Here is a 12,171-nt window from a genome sequence, read left to right on the forward strand (position 1 = left end):
TTCTTGCCTGGAGAATCCCAGGGACGGGGAAGCCTGGTGGGCTGCCGCCTATGGGGTCCCACAGAGTCGGACATGACTGAAGTGACTTAGCAGCAGCCGAGTCATTAATATCTGTCCTCTGACTCTTTGTTACTATGTCTTGGATAGGATTTGTACCTATCAAAGTACCAAGGCAGTTATAAACATATCAACTTATTCAAACCTATCTCTTCTTCCTAGCTTGTCTCGGTACAAGGATTTTGAAAAATCTGGGGTATATGCTTCACATCAGAGCTTCCATAGCACATCCCCGCATCCAGCATTTCACTGTGTTGTAATTTTCCATTACCTTGTGAGTTTATCCTGCTTATCTCTGGACTTTTTGAGAGGAAGAATCAAGTTGATCTTGTTATGAGAATACCTGACAGTGTTTCTGGCTGACAGTGGACACTCAATAAATATTTGTTTGGTTCAATGAATAGAAATTGTTCTGAAGTTTTGTGTGTGTGTTTCTGCATGTGTCTGTGTGTATTTGTGTTGAAATAGCTGGATAATATTCATCATTTGCCTGAAGCATTGGCTAATGTTAAATTTAAATATACTCTTGGGTGACTACATCTTCAATTTCATGGTTGATTCCTTTGTGATTGACTTATTAAGCTAAACTGGGAATTGAAAACTAGAATACCTTGAGGGGCCAGAAAGAAGCATAATAAACAAGGATGGTTAGGTATAACTGAAAAAAAAATAACCAATATCTTCATAGGAATGGATATCCAGTATCTTCATAGGAATAGACACTCAGTATTGCTAGATATTCTAGTTTTTCAGAGTAGGATTTTAGTTTTAAAACGTGCTTTTAAGAAATGTAAAAGGTCCTGATTTTAATTTTTTTTAATTTTTTTATTAATAGAATTGGGAAATACTAAAACAGAATGTCTATAATATTATATGGGCCAAATAACATATATCTGAAGCTTAGACCCAACTCATAAGCCATTAGTCTGAGAAAAGGAGTTAAATAGTATTTTAGTTTGCAATGAATATTTAATTTACAATGAACAACCTTGAACTAGTGAAAGTGTTCATTGCTCAGTTGTGTCCACTTCTTTGTGACTCCATGGACCTGTAGCCCATCAGGCTCCTCTCTTCTTGGGATTCTCCAGGCAAGAATATTGGAATAGGTAGCTATTGCCTTCTCTAGGGTATATACCTGACCCAGGGATCAAACCTGGGTCTCTTGCATTGTAGGCAGATTCTTTACCATCTGAGAATAGTACAAAACCTATAAAATTGATAGAGATCCAATTAAGGCCCAATTGTGAGGCCTGAGGTTAGATTTTAGTGGGCCTGCTTCACAAAGGGTTTCCCAAGTAACACAGGAAGGATTATGGCATTAAAGATCCACTTTTAGCATTTTATACTAGTGCTTTACTCAACAAGATAGAGACCTTGAGTCTGTCGTCTTCAGGTCATTGATTTCCACTATGGTTGAAATAATGAAAGTTATGTCACCCTTGAGAAGCTCCCTATCATACCCCCTGACCTTGCCTCACCATGTTCTCGATGTTTATGCATTAATATTCATGGAGAGAGATGGGGTTCTTAACTGCTTCTGGCTTTCAGCCCATCAGTTATTGTTGTTGGTTCATCCCGCTCACTTTAGTAACCACTCATCAAGCATGTCAAAATTCTCTTATGTATTTGCAAAGATAGGAACTGGAATCTCTCCTTGGAAAAATGACCATGTTAATAAAAGCCTACAACTTCCAACAAGCAGAAATCCATCTGAGGGTTTCATTATATTATCCATTAATTGAAAAACATATTTAATATTCATGCCTCATTGACCCTAGATATCGAATGGATCAAGCATCATATAGCATTTTTATTAAAAAGCACAGTGAGATATTAAAATAACTGCAAGTAAGCCTAAAAGAACCACTGTATCTAGGATGTTGCCTTCCTATGAGAATATGAAGAACAGAATTCTGTGTTCCTGGGAATGAGAACTCTAGTGAGGCGAGAAGCGGTAAAGGCAGGGTGGAAGCGAGTGGAGTAAAAAATGTAAGGTGCTCTCCTACAGCAAGTATCTACTCTTTTACTGAAAAGTGAAAGTGAAAGCCGCTCAGTTGTGTCCGACTCTTTGCAACCCCATGGACTGTACAGTTCATGGAATTCTCCAGGCCAGAATACTGGAGTGGGTAGCCTTTCCCTTCTCCAGGGGATCTTCCCAACCCAGAGATCAAACCTAGGTCTCCTGCATTGCAAGTGGATTCTTTATCAGCTGAGTCACAAGGGAAGCCCTTTTACTCTTTTACTGAACACCTGTCGTTTATAGAGAAGGGTGGGGATACTCTACTGAGGATAATTTCAAGACCACTCACTAATTTAGAAGGGTGGAGTGATGTAAGTGAATAGTAATGTCTGTTACAAGCATTGGAAGAAGAAATAGCAGTATACATGTGTATGTTGCTGCTACTGCTAAGTCGCTTCAGTCGTGTCCGACTCTGTGCGACCCCGTAGACGGAAGCCCTGCAGCCTAAGTAGAATAAATAAAACAGAAAGTTTGCAAAGGATTGTCATAAGATCCAATATGCATGGGACAGTCTCAGTTTGTCCCTGTCATAAATCAGTTAATCCTTCTTAGTTATGCATGTACGCCTCTTTATTTTCAAGAGTGTCTCCTAGTCTGGATAGTAAGTGATCTACAGTCACTCTGGAAAGATTCTTGCATGATTATTATTAGTTCATTTCTTAACTCAAGAAATATTCCTAAATCTCTTCTGTTGGGCCCTCATCACTCATTATTAGCCACCATCTTCTTTTGGGGGAAGGGTTTTCTCAGTATTTTGCTCAAAATATCTCAACACAATAGAGCCTTCTTACCTTGTGGTTCAGCAGGTAAAGAATCCGCTTGCAATGTGGAAGACCTGGGTTTGATCCTTGGGTTGGGAAGATCCCCTGGAGAAGGGAAAGGCTACCCACTCCAGTATTCAGGCCTGGAGAATTCCATGGACTGTATAGTCCATGGGGTCACACGATTGAGTGACTTTCACTTTTTTTTTTTTTTCGCTAAGCATAATTCCATACTTCTTGTCTAAAGCACTCTCGGATATATTCTGGAACACAGCCATGAGATCACACTCCTTAGCCTCTCCTGGATCTGATAATTCTGTCTTTCTTCCTCCCCAGAATAGCTCCTGAAAAAAAATCTCTTTTTCTAAATGGAGCTCCTTCTTTATTTCTGCCATATTGAGTATCCTGTCTTTGTCAAATAATGTCAATTTCCAAAAGCCCAGATCAAAGACTAAGAATGTATGTATCAGATTTTTCCACTGCAGATTCCTGGGAGTTTAAAATCTTGGATTCTGTCTGGATTTTTCAGTTGGTTTTCCAAGGGCAGAGCTGGGGTTCTCTAACACAAACAGCTATCACAACTGAGGTTCCTAGCTAGATTTGCCCTCATGGAAATACTGGTGTATTTCCATGCTGTCAGCAGACTTAGAAGCCAGATTTCTCAACCTCAGCAATATTAACATTTTGGGCTGGATAACTCTTTGTTTGCTGTCTGTGCATTATTGGTTAGTTAGCAGCATCCTTGGCTCAACCCACCAAATGCTAGTCTCCCTCTTCCCCAATTGTGAAAACAGAAATTTCTTCAGATGTTGCCAAACACCCCCTGGAGATGAGACAAAACTGTTGCCTGTTGAGATATTGGGATAGGCATTCTAAAGATCAAGACAAGTAAACTACTCTTGTGAGCAAGTCATGTGAGCAAGTGTATTACGAAACTCTAAGTGCCCTGTTAAGGTTTGGCAAGAGTGCTGTCAGAGACAAAGAAGGAGGGATGTTTCTTCTTGGACAGTCAGACAGAGCTTTACAGAGGATGTGCCTTTGGGGCTTCAGGTGATCATCTGATATTCCCCAGGTGGGGAAGAAGGGGAGGACCTCCCAAGCAAAGGGGCTGTGGTATGAAGGTGAATATTGTATTTGAAACAGAGTAAGAAATTTAAAGGGAATGGGGTACACTAGGGAGAGAGTTAGGGATTGAGGGATAGGATGGGGGCCTACATTTAAGTCCACTTTGTAAAACTGCTAGAATATGAATCTGGACTTAACTGGGCAACAGGAAATTACAAAAAGGCTGGTAAAAGTGATACGGGAGATGTGGGCTTTAGGGAGATCACAAGGATTTTGGCGAGAGTTGGGGCATCAGGGTGAATGACACTATCTTTGGAATTAGGCTGCCTTGGGCTGGGATCTTACTTCACCATTGAATAGTATGTGGGATCTTGGGCAAACATGTCTCTTCCCTAAACCCCCACTTCCTTCTCTGCAAAATGAAGATGATAATCCTGCCTACCCCACTGGGTTGTTGGTGAGGATTAAAGAAGCTAATTCATGTAATGCGCTTAAAGTGTCCAGATGTAGTTGAAACTCATTAAGTAATTATTCTAGATTCGCAGGAAGTGTGGGGGTTTGAGCCTGAAGGCAGGGAGACCAGTTTAGAAGAAGGAATGGAACATGATGGGGACATAAGCTAGCACAATGATGGGGTGATGGAGAAGAGCTGCAGTAGCTCCTACCTGAACTGAGTTGACTCAAGAAACTGACATTCTCCAGGGACCCAGCAACAAGCCATGCAAATCACCAAACAGATGTCCTATTCCCAGGGTTCCTACCATGTCCAGGTCTGGACAGTCCCATGCTGAACTTTCCCACCACATTGCCCCTGATAGTGTGAGTCTGAGATCTGAGCTAGAAAGAGTTAATTCAGTGAGGACCCACAGTTGAAGGGTACATCTTCATTTCATTCTGCCTTGTCTGTATTTGCCTGTTCTTTTCTGCAGCCTGCCTTCTGTTCTGAGGAAGAAGGGCTGCAAATGACCTGCTTCAGGACCAAATAACAATTTAATAGAGTGGAGATTCATTAAGACAGTGCTGATGGCGACTATAGTCTCCAGAATGGAGAAACAGCCCAGAGGACTTAGATTCTCTACCAGTTTACTGACCTCAATTTACAAGGCACAATTAAGTTCTGGAAACCTCAGAACAGAATGAAATAATGAAACTACTGGCTTTTAATCACTAGTAGAATCATGAGGAGTTAGCAGACCTCTAACATTATTCAGTTCTCTCTTTTAAAGGAAAGTTTCTGTATCAGTGACACATAACCTGATGTGGATTGCTATTTTTCCTTTCATTCTCAGAACGTACTCATCCAAATATATTTTTTAAAAACAAAACTATGTGCCATGATAGTGCCAGGTATTGGAAAAACAGTGATAAACAATGCCAACCTAACCCTTGTTCTTGTGGGGGTTACCTTCAGGAAGAGCCGAACAACAACAACAAAACTGCTAAAAAATCATGGCAATTACTGGAGAAGGAAATGAATCAACTGGTCTTTATGTGGCTAAAGGACATGGGTCCCAATTTTAAACATGATTTTCAGGTTTTTTGTTTCCTTTTAGATCATAATTATTATGAAGCAGACAGACAATTTCATGCCTACCTCTGGCAGCTTGGGGAATTGACTTAAATTGATTGAGTCATGGGTTAATAACTCAGAGTTATTATCACTTTCTTACATGTCTAGGAAATCAGTGTTGAAGGGCAGAATAGAAAAACATGATTTGTTTTAGTTTTTTCATAGTTAGGTGAAGTTTGGTTTCTTAGAGTATTTTGGAAAAACTTTAGTAATGATGTTAAGGTAGGGGTTAGGAGTGTGGGCCCTGAAGTCAGGTACTTGGGTCAAAATTTGGGTCCTGCTACTTATTGGCTGAACGACTTTGGCAGGCTCATTCACCTTACCAAGTCTCAGATTGTAAAATGGGATAATAACCAACTTCTCAGAGATGTTGGGAGAATTGAATGAGATGATGCATATAAAGGCTTAGCAAAGTGTCTGACACATATGGCATATTTCTAAAAATAATATAACAGAGAAAGGAGGTGTGCTATATTGCCGGGTGCAGTGGAAATTACTGAACTGGTCTATGAGCAGCAGCAAGGAAGAGTATGTTCACAGGCAGCTTTTGCCTGCTCCTAACAATGATTGCTGGAGAAGGCGATGGCACCCCACTCCAGCACTCTTGCCTGGAAAATCTCATGGATGGAGGAGCCTGGTAGGCTGCAGTCCACAGGATCTCGAAGAGTCGGACACTACTGAGCGACTTCACTTTCACTTTTCACTTTCTTGTATTGGAGAAGGAAATGGCAACCCACTCCAGTGTTCTTGCCTGGAGAATCCCAGGGATGGGGAAGCCTGGTGGGCTGCCGTCTATGGGGTCGCACAGAGTTGGACATGACTGAAGCGACTTAGCAGCAGCAGCAGCAGCAACAATGATTCCATTTCCCTCTCTCCACCCCAACTTCCTCCTTTGCAAAATAGGAATAATAACGACCATCTTTTGAGGCCATAGTGAGGATATGAAGCAATGTATTTAAAACATCTAGATTGGAGGCCAGTACGTATCACTCCTCGGTACAACGTAAGAATCACCATCAGTACCATCACATCATCATCACCATTAGCACCATCGTCAGCATCACCATCATCACTATGATCATCACCACCTTCATAACCACCATAATCCATCTTCATCACTATCACCATCGTCACCGCCATTATTAGGGACAGTTGGTTGTTTTGCTGCTTAGCATGCTTTTTTGCCTTCCCATCTGCCTTAGGTTATATTGCCTAGAAGCATAATTTGCAATAGGATATTTTGTGTGTGTGTGCAAATGGTTTATTGAGAGGCTGCTCTCAGGACAAACAAGTATCAGGAGAGAGTGGGGGAGGAAAGATGCAAAGAAGTGATTTGGGGTGATGTCCAGCTTTGGTCAGATCCTGCAGGGAGTTCTAGTGCACTGTATCACAGAGTTTATCCTATCCAGAGGCCAGAGAACTGGGCTCTATACCGCCATATTAGTCAGTCGTTGGTTGCTTGCCTGCTCCCAGAAGGACCTAATTTCCCAGACACGCCTGATGAGAGGGCTCCTATCAATAGCAAGGCGATGCCCCAGAGAAGGATGCAAGATAAACTGTCAGCACCCAGCATCACAGCAGCTGGGAGATGAATGCACAGACTTTGTATTGAGGCTGGGATACCAGTAGCATCCACTGTACCTTTCTGATGCACTTTGATTTCCTCTGGAAGCCCCCTCCCCTACTCTCAGTCTTATCCCACCTCCAAGGGGAGACTTGTGACCTGAGACTTGGCCAAAGAGAGTATGAGATTTGCCTGCCCATAGTAATTGGTTCAGAGGTGATCATGTGATCTCCTGAAAGTCAATAAAACTCAAGGAAACTTTTGCTAGGAATGCTGGCAGAGAGTTAGATGGTCTTTCCCACAGATAATGCTAACAATTATGGCATCACAAGCCAGATCAGTCAGGAGCCAAACATGGGGTCTGAGAATGAAGATAGTTCAGTGGATGATAGTCAAATGACAGAGAGAAACGAGGTCCCTGGATCAAAACATGCTTGAAGTTTACTCTTCCCTTGCACTTTCACATTACATAAGCCGTTTCTCCCACTTTCACTTATTTCTCTGAGCTGGAAATTCTGGATACCTGCAATAGTGAGTCCTGACTGATATTATTGCTGTAATGGCCCCAGGAGTGCTATGTAAATGAGAAGCAGTCAATCAACTTACAGGATTATTGTTGCTATGTAAATAAAGTTCTCTTTTGACTGAGTGAGCAGAGACTTCCAAGCCAGGGCAGTTTTCCAAATTAGATTTTTCATTGTCTCAGCCAGAAGAGAGGCACATTAGGCTACTCAGAGGGCACCAAGCCTGCCCATACCTCTGAGAATGAGACTTTCCTGCCAGCTTTCCCTAATTGCTGAGGGCCAGGTGCTGGCAAAGTGACTTTCAAACAAAGTGGCCATCGTAAGGCTGACAGCTTAAACCAAGCCAGAGGAAGGCATAGATTTACTTTAGAAGGAAAGGTAGACAAAAGTAGAGTGGGGCAGGCAAATGGGTGATGTCAATGAGCATTTTTAAGAGATAAATTGAGTCATATTCAAAATGGTAAGAATTTATTTGAGCAAAAATCTATTTGAATCTGCCAGTGCCCAATAGGAAGTGGTTAGGAGTAGCCCAACACAGGAGCTTGGGGAAAGATGTTTATAGAGAAAGGCTGAAAGTAACGTGAGGGAATGGTTTGCTCAGCTATAGCTTACTTGGTTGCCTTATGGGGAGAAACCTAGTTGGCTATTTGTGGTTGGTTGTCTTTAGGTATCAACTGTTTAACCTTGAGAGATTACAGGCTTAGATATTGGTTTGCATATGCCAGCTGTGTGCTCCGTCGCTAAGTCATGCTTGACTCTTTGTGACCCCATCCATGGACCATAGCCCACCAGGTTCCTCTGTCTGTGGGATTTTCCAGGCAAGAATACTGGAGTGGGCTGTCATTTCCTTCTCCAGGGAATCTTCCTGACCCAGGGATCGAACCCGAGTCTCCTATGTCTCCTGCATTGGCAGGTGGAGTCTTTACCACTGAACCACCTGAAGCTATTAAGGCATTAAAGTCAACTTAGTCTATTGACCTTCTTGTTTGGTTAATTTAAAAACATGGACAGAAGCAGTTCGCTAACAACAACCAAAACCCCTTTACATCCACGCAGACACATACTGATAAGGCAAAATGCATTAACCTTTACTCATAGTTATTTGCATTTTTTTAAAGTTTATTATCTTTTTGTTTCCATTTCTTACTCTTTAAAAAAAAAAATCTTTTTCTATACTATTACAATGTGCCCTTGGATTGCCTGCTGACCTCATTTCATAAGATCTCAACGCTTGATGCAGTCAGAAAAAGAACTCTTAGAAAAATTTGTCGAAAAGATGTTTTAAGAGCCATCAAACCATTTCCATTAGACAGAGCTTGGTTTCTAGCCTTTCTGTATAACAAGAATGTATTTTCTATGAATCAAATTTGGAAACCATTATGTGTTTTCTTTTCATTGGAGGATTTTTCCAGCTTAAGGGTGGGGAGGGCTCTGGCAATTCTGGAGTGTTTAGAAGAATGAGCAGTCTAAAGCCACAAGGGGAAGAGTTGAGGATAGCCATCCAGAACCAGTGAAGTGACACATGAGGGCAATGACAGGAAAGAGAAGTGAACTCATGGATGAGCCAGTATAGAGAGAAAGGGAAGAAAGAAAAAAGTGTGGAAATAAGTTCCAGTAATATGTCACCTACCTGCCCAGCTGACTGTGGCTAACCGTGCTTGGCATTTAGTATTCCTGGTTGGCTTGGTGTGGCCGAGATATATTTTCCTCACACAGCATTTTTCAAAGTGCAATTTGGAGACCACCTTCACCAGCGTGTCCTGGGAGGTGTATTGAAAAGCTGATTCTTGTATTTCACCTACTGCTACTTAAACATTTCCGGGCATGGAGCTGGGTGGCTGCGTTTTTTTTGTTTTTTTTTTTTTACAGCTTTACTGAAGTATGATTGACTTACAATAACTTCACACATTAAAGTATCCAATTTGATGAGTTTGGACATTATGATGTGTCTGTGAAGTCATCACCACAATCAAGATCATGAACATATCACCTCCTCAAGTTTTCTGGAGTCCTTTTGTAATGCATTCATCTCCGTTCCTTCCCCATCCTCCTATCTCAGATTGCCATAGATCTATGGTTTCTGTAGATCAGTTTGTAATTTTCTAGAATTTCATATAAGTGGATTCATAGATTACACACTCTTTTTGTTTGGTGACTTTCACTCATTTATTCTATCCATCTGATGAGAGACTTCTCAGATGCTTCTATTTTTTGACTATTACATGTAAAGCTGCTTTGACCATATGTCTGCAAGTCTTTGTATGGACCTAGGTCTCAACTGGAGAAGGCAATGGCACCCCACTCCAGTACTTTTGCCTGGAAAATCCCATGCTTGGAGGAGCCTGGTGGGCTAGTCCATGGGGTTGCTAAGAGTCAGACACGACTGAGCGACTTCACTTTCACTTTTCACTTTCTTGCATTGGAGAAGGAAATGGCAACCCACTCCAGTGTTCTTGCCTGGAGAATCCCAGGGACGGGGGAGCCTGGTGGGCTGCCATCTATGGGGTCGCACAGAGTCGGACACGACTGAAGCGACTTAGCAGCAGCAGCAGCAGCAGCAGGTCTCAATTGCCCCTTGGTTCATATCTAAGAACAGAATGATTGGATCATAGTTTAGTCAAATGTTTAAATTTTTTTTTTTAATTTGCAAGCAGGTATATGTCCCACAGGGGCTTCCCAGGCGGTGCTAGTTGTAAAGAACCCACCTGCCAATACAGGAGACATAAGAGATGCAGATTCAGTCCCTGGGTTGGGAAAATCCCCTGGAGGAGAACATGGCATCCCACTCCAATATTCTTGCCTGGAGAATCTCATTAACAGAGGAGCGTGATGGGCTACAGCCCATATGGTCACAATGAGTCAGACACAATCGAAGCAACTTAGCATGCACACACGCATATGTCCCAGAGTGCTTGTAACTTTTCCAGAGAGTTTTTGTAGAACTGGTATTATTTATTTCTTAAATGTTTGCTGAAATTGACAAATGAATTCATCTAGGCAAGGAGTTTTCTCGGTGGTAAGGTGTTTTAAACTCTAAATTTAATTTCATCAGTAGATACAGGATATCAGATATTCTATTTCTTTTCAAATGAGTTTTGATAGTTTGTGCTTTTTAAGGTGCTTGCCCATTTCATCAACAAGTTGTTGATTATAATGGCATATTGGTGTTCATAATATTCCCTTATTAGGCCTTTAATGTTTGTAAGATCAATGGTGAGTCTCTTTTCTCATTTCAGATATTGGTGATTGACATCATTTTTCATCCTGATCAGTTTGAGTAGAAGTATATTAATTTGATTAATCTCTTCAAAGACTTGTTTTTAGTTTTAATATGTATATTTTCTATGTCATTTATTTCTATTATTTTCTTTATTACATTTCTTCTTCTGCTTTTTTGGATTTAATTTGGTTTTCTTTTTATCAGTCAGTCAGTTCAGTCGCTCAGTCGTGTCTGACTTTGTGACCCCATGGACAGCAGCACAGCAGCCTTCCCTATCCATCACCAACTCCCAGAGCCTGCTCAATTTCATGTCCATCGAATCAGAAATGCCATCCAACCATTTTATCCTCTGTCATCCCCTTCTCCTGCGTTCAATCTTTCCCAGCATGAGGGTCTTTTCCAGTGAGTCAGTTCTTCACAGGAGAAGGCAATGGCACCCTACTCCAGTACTCTTGCCTGGAAAATTCTATGGACGGAGAAGCCTGGTGGGCTGCAGTCCATGGGGTTGTTAAGAGTTGGGCACGACTGAGTGACTTCACTTTCACTTTTCACTTTCATGCATTGGAGAAGGAAATGGCAACCCACTCCAGTATTCTTGCCTAGAGAATCCCAGGGACAGAGAAGCCTGGTGGGCTGCCGTCTATGGGATCGCACAGAGTCGGACACAACTGAAGTGACTTAGCAGCAGCAGCAGCAGTTCTTCACATCAGGTGAGCAAAATATTGGAGTTTCAGCTTTGGCATCAGTCCTTCCAACGAATATTCAGGACTGATTTCCTTTAGGATTGACTGGTTTGATCTCCTTGCTGTCCAAGGGACTCTCAAGAGTCTTCTCCAACACCACAGTTCAAAGGCATCAATTCTTTGGCACTTAGCTTTTTTTATGGTCCAACTCTCACATGCATACATGACTACTGGAAAAACCATAGCTTTGACTAGATGGACCTTTGTTGATAAAGTAATGTCTCTGCTTTTTACTTATAAATACTTATGCCTACTTTCCTCTCAGGGTTACAGTTACATTATCAAAGCCATCTGAAATTGTTCCACAGCATATTATCTTCTGGGTTTTTGTCATTCTTTTTTTCCCTCTCAAATTTCCATTGCTGTGTCTTCAATTCACTAATATTTTCCTCCATAGTGTCTAATCTGTTGTTAATTTCATCTAGTGTATTTTTCATCTTAGAGATTGTATTTTTCCTTTCTAGAAGTTGATTTTGATCTTCTAAAATATCTTCTCTCCTTAACATGTTCAAGCTTTTCTCTCTTCTTGATCATATCCAATATATTAATAATAGCTGTTTTGTTTTCCTTGTCTACCTAGTCTCTAGTCAGTGCCATTTCTGGGTGTCTTTCTGCTGATTAATTATTCTCCTCATTTTTCATAAGAT

Source organism: Bos grunniens, chromosome 25 (assembly GCF_055505025.1).
Source record: "Bos grunniens cultivar Pamir isolate PY7600 chromosome 25, Bosgru_T2T1.0, whole genome shotgun sequence".
In the NCBI taxonomy this organism is placed as follows: Eukaryota; Metazoa; Chordata; class Mammalia; order Artiodactyla; family Bovidae; genus Bos; species Bos grunniens.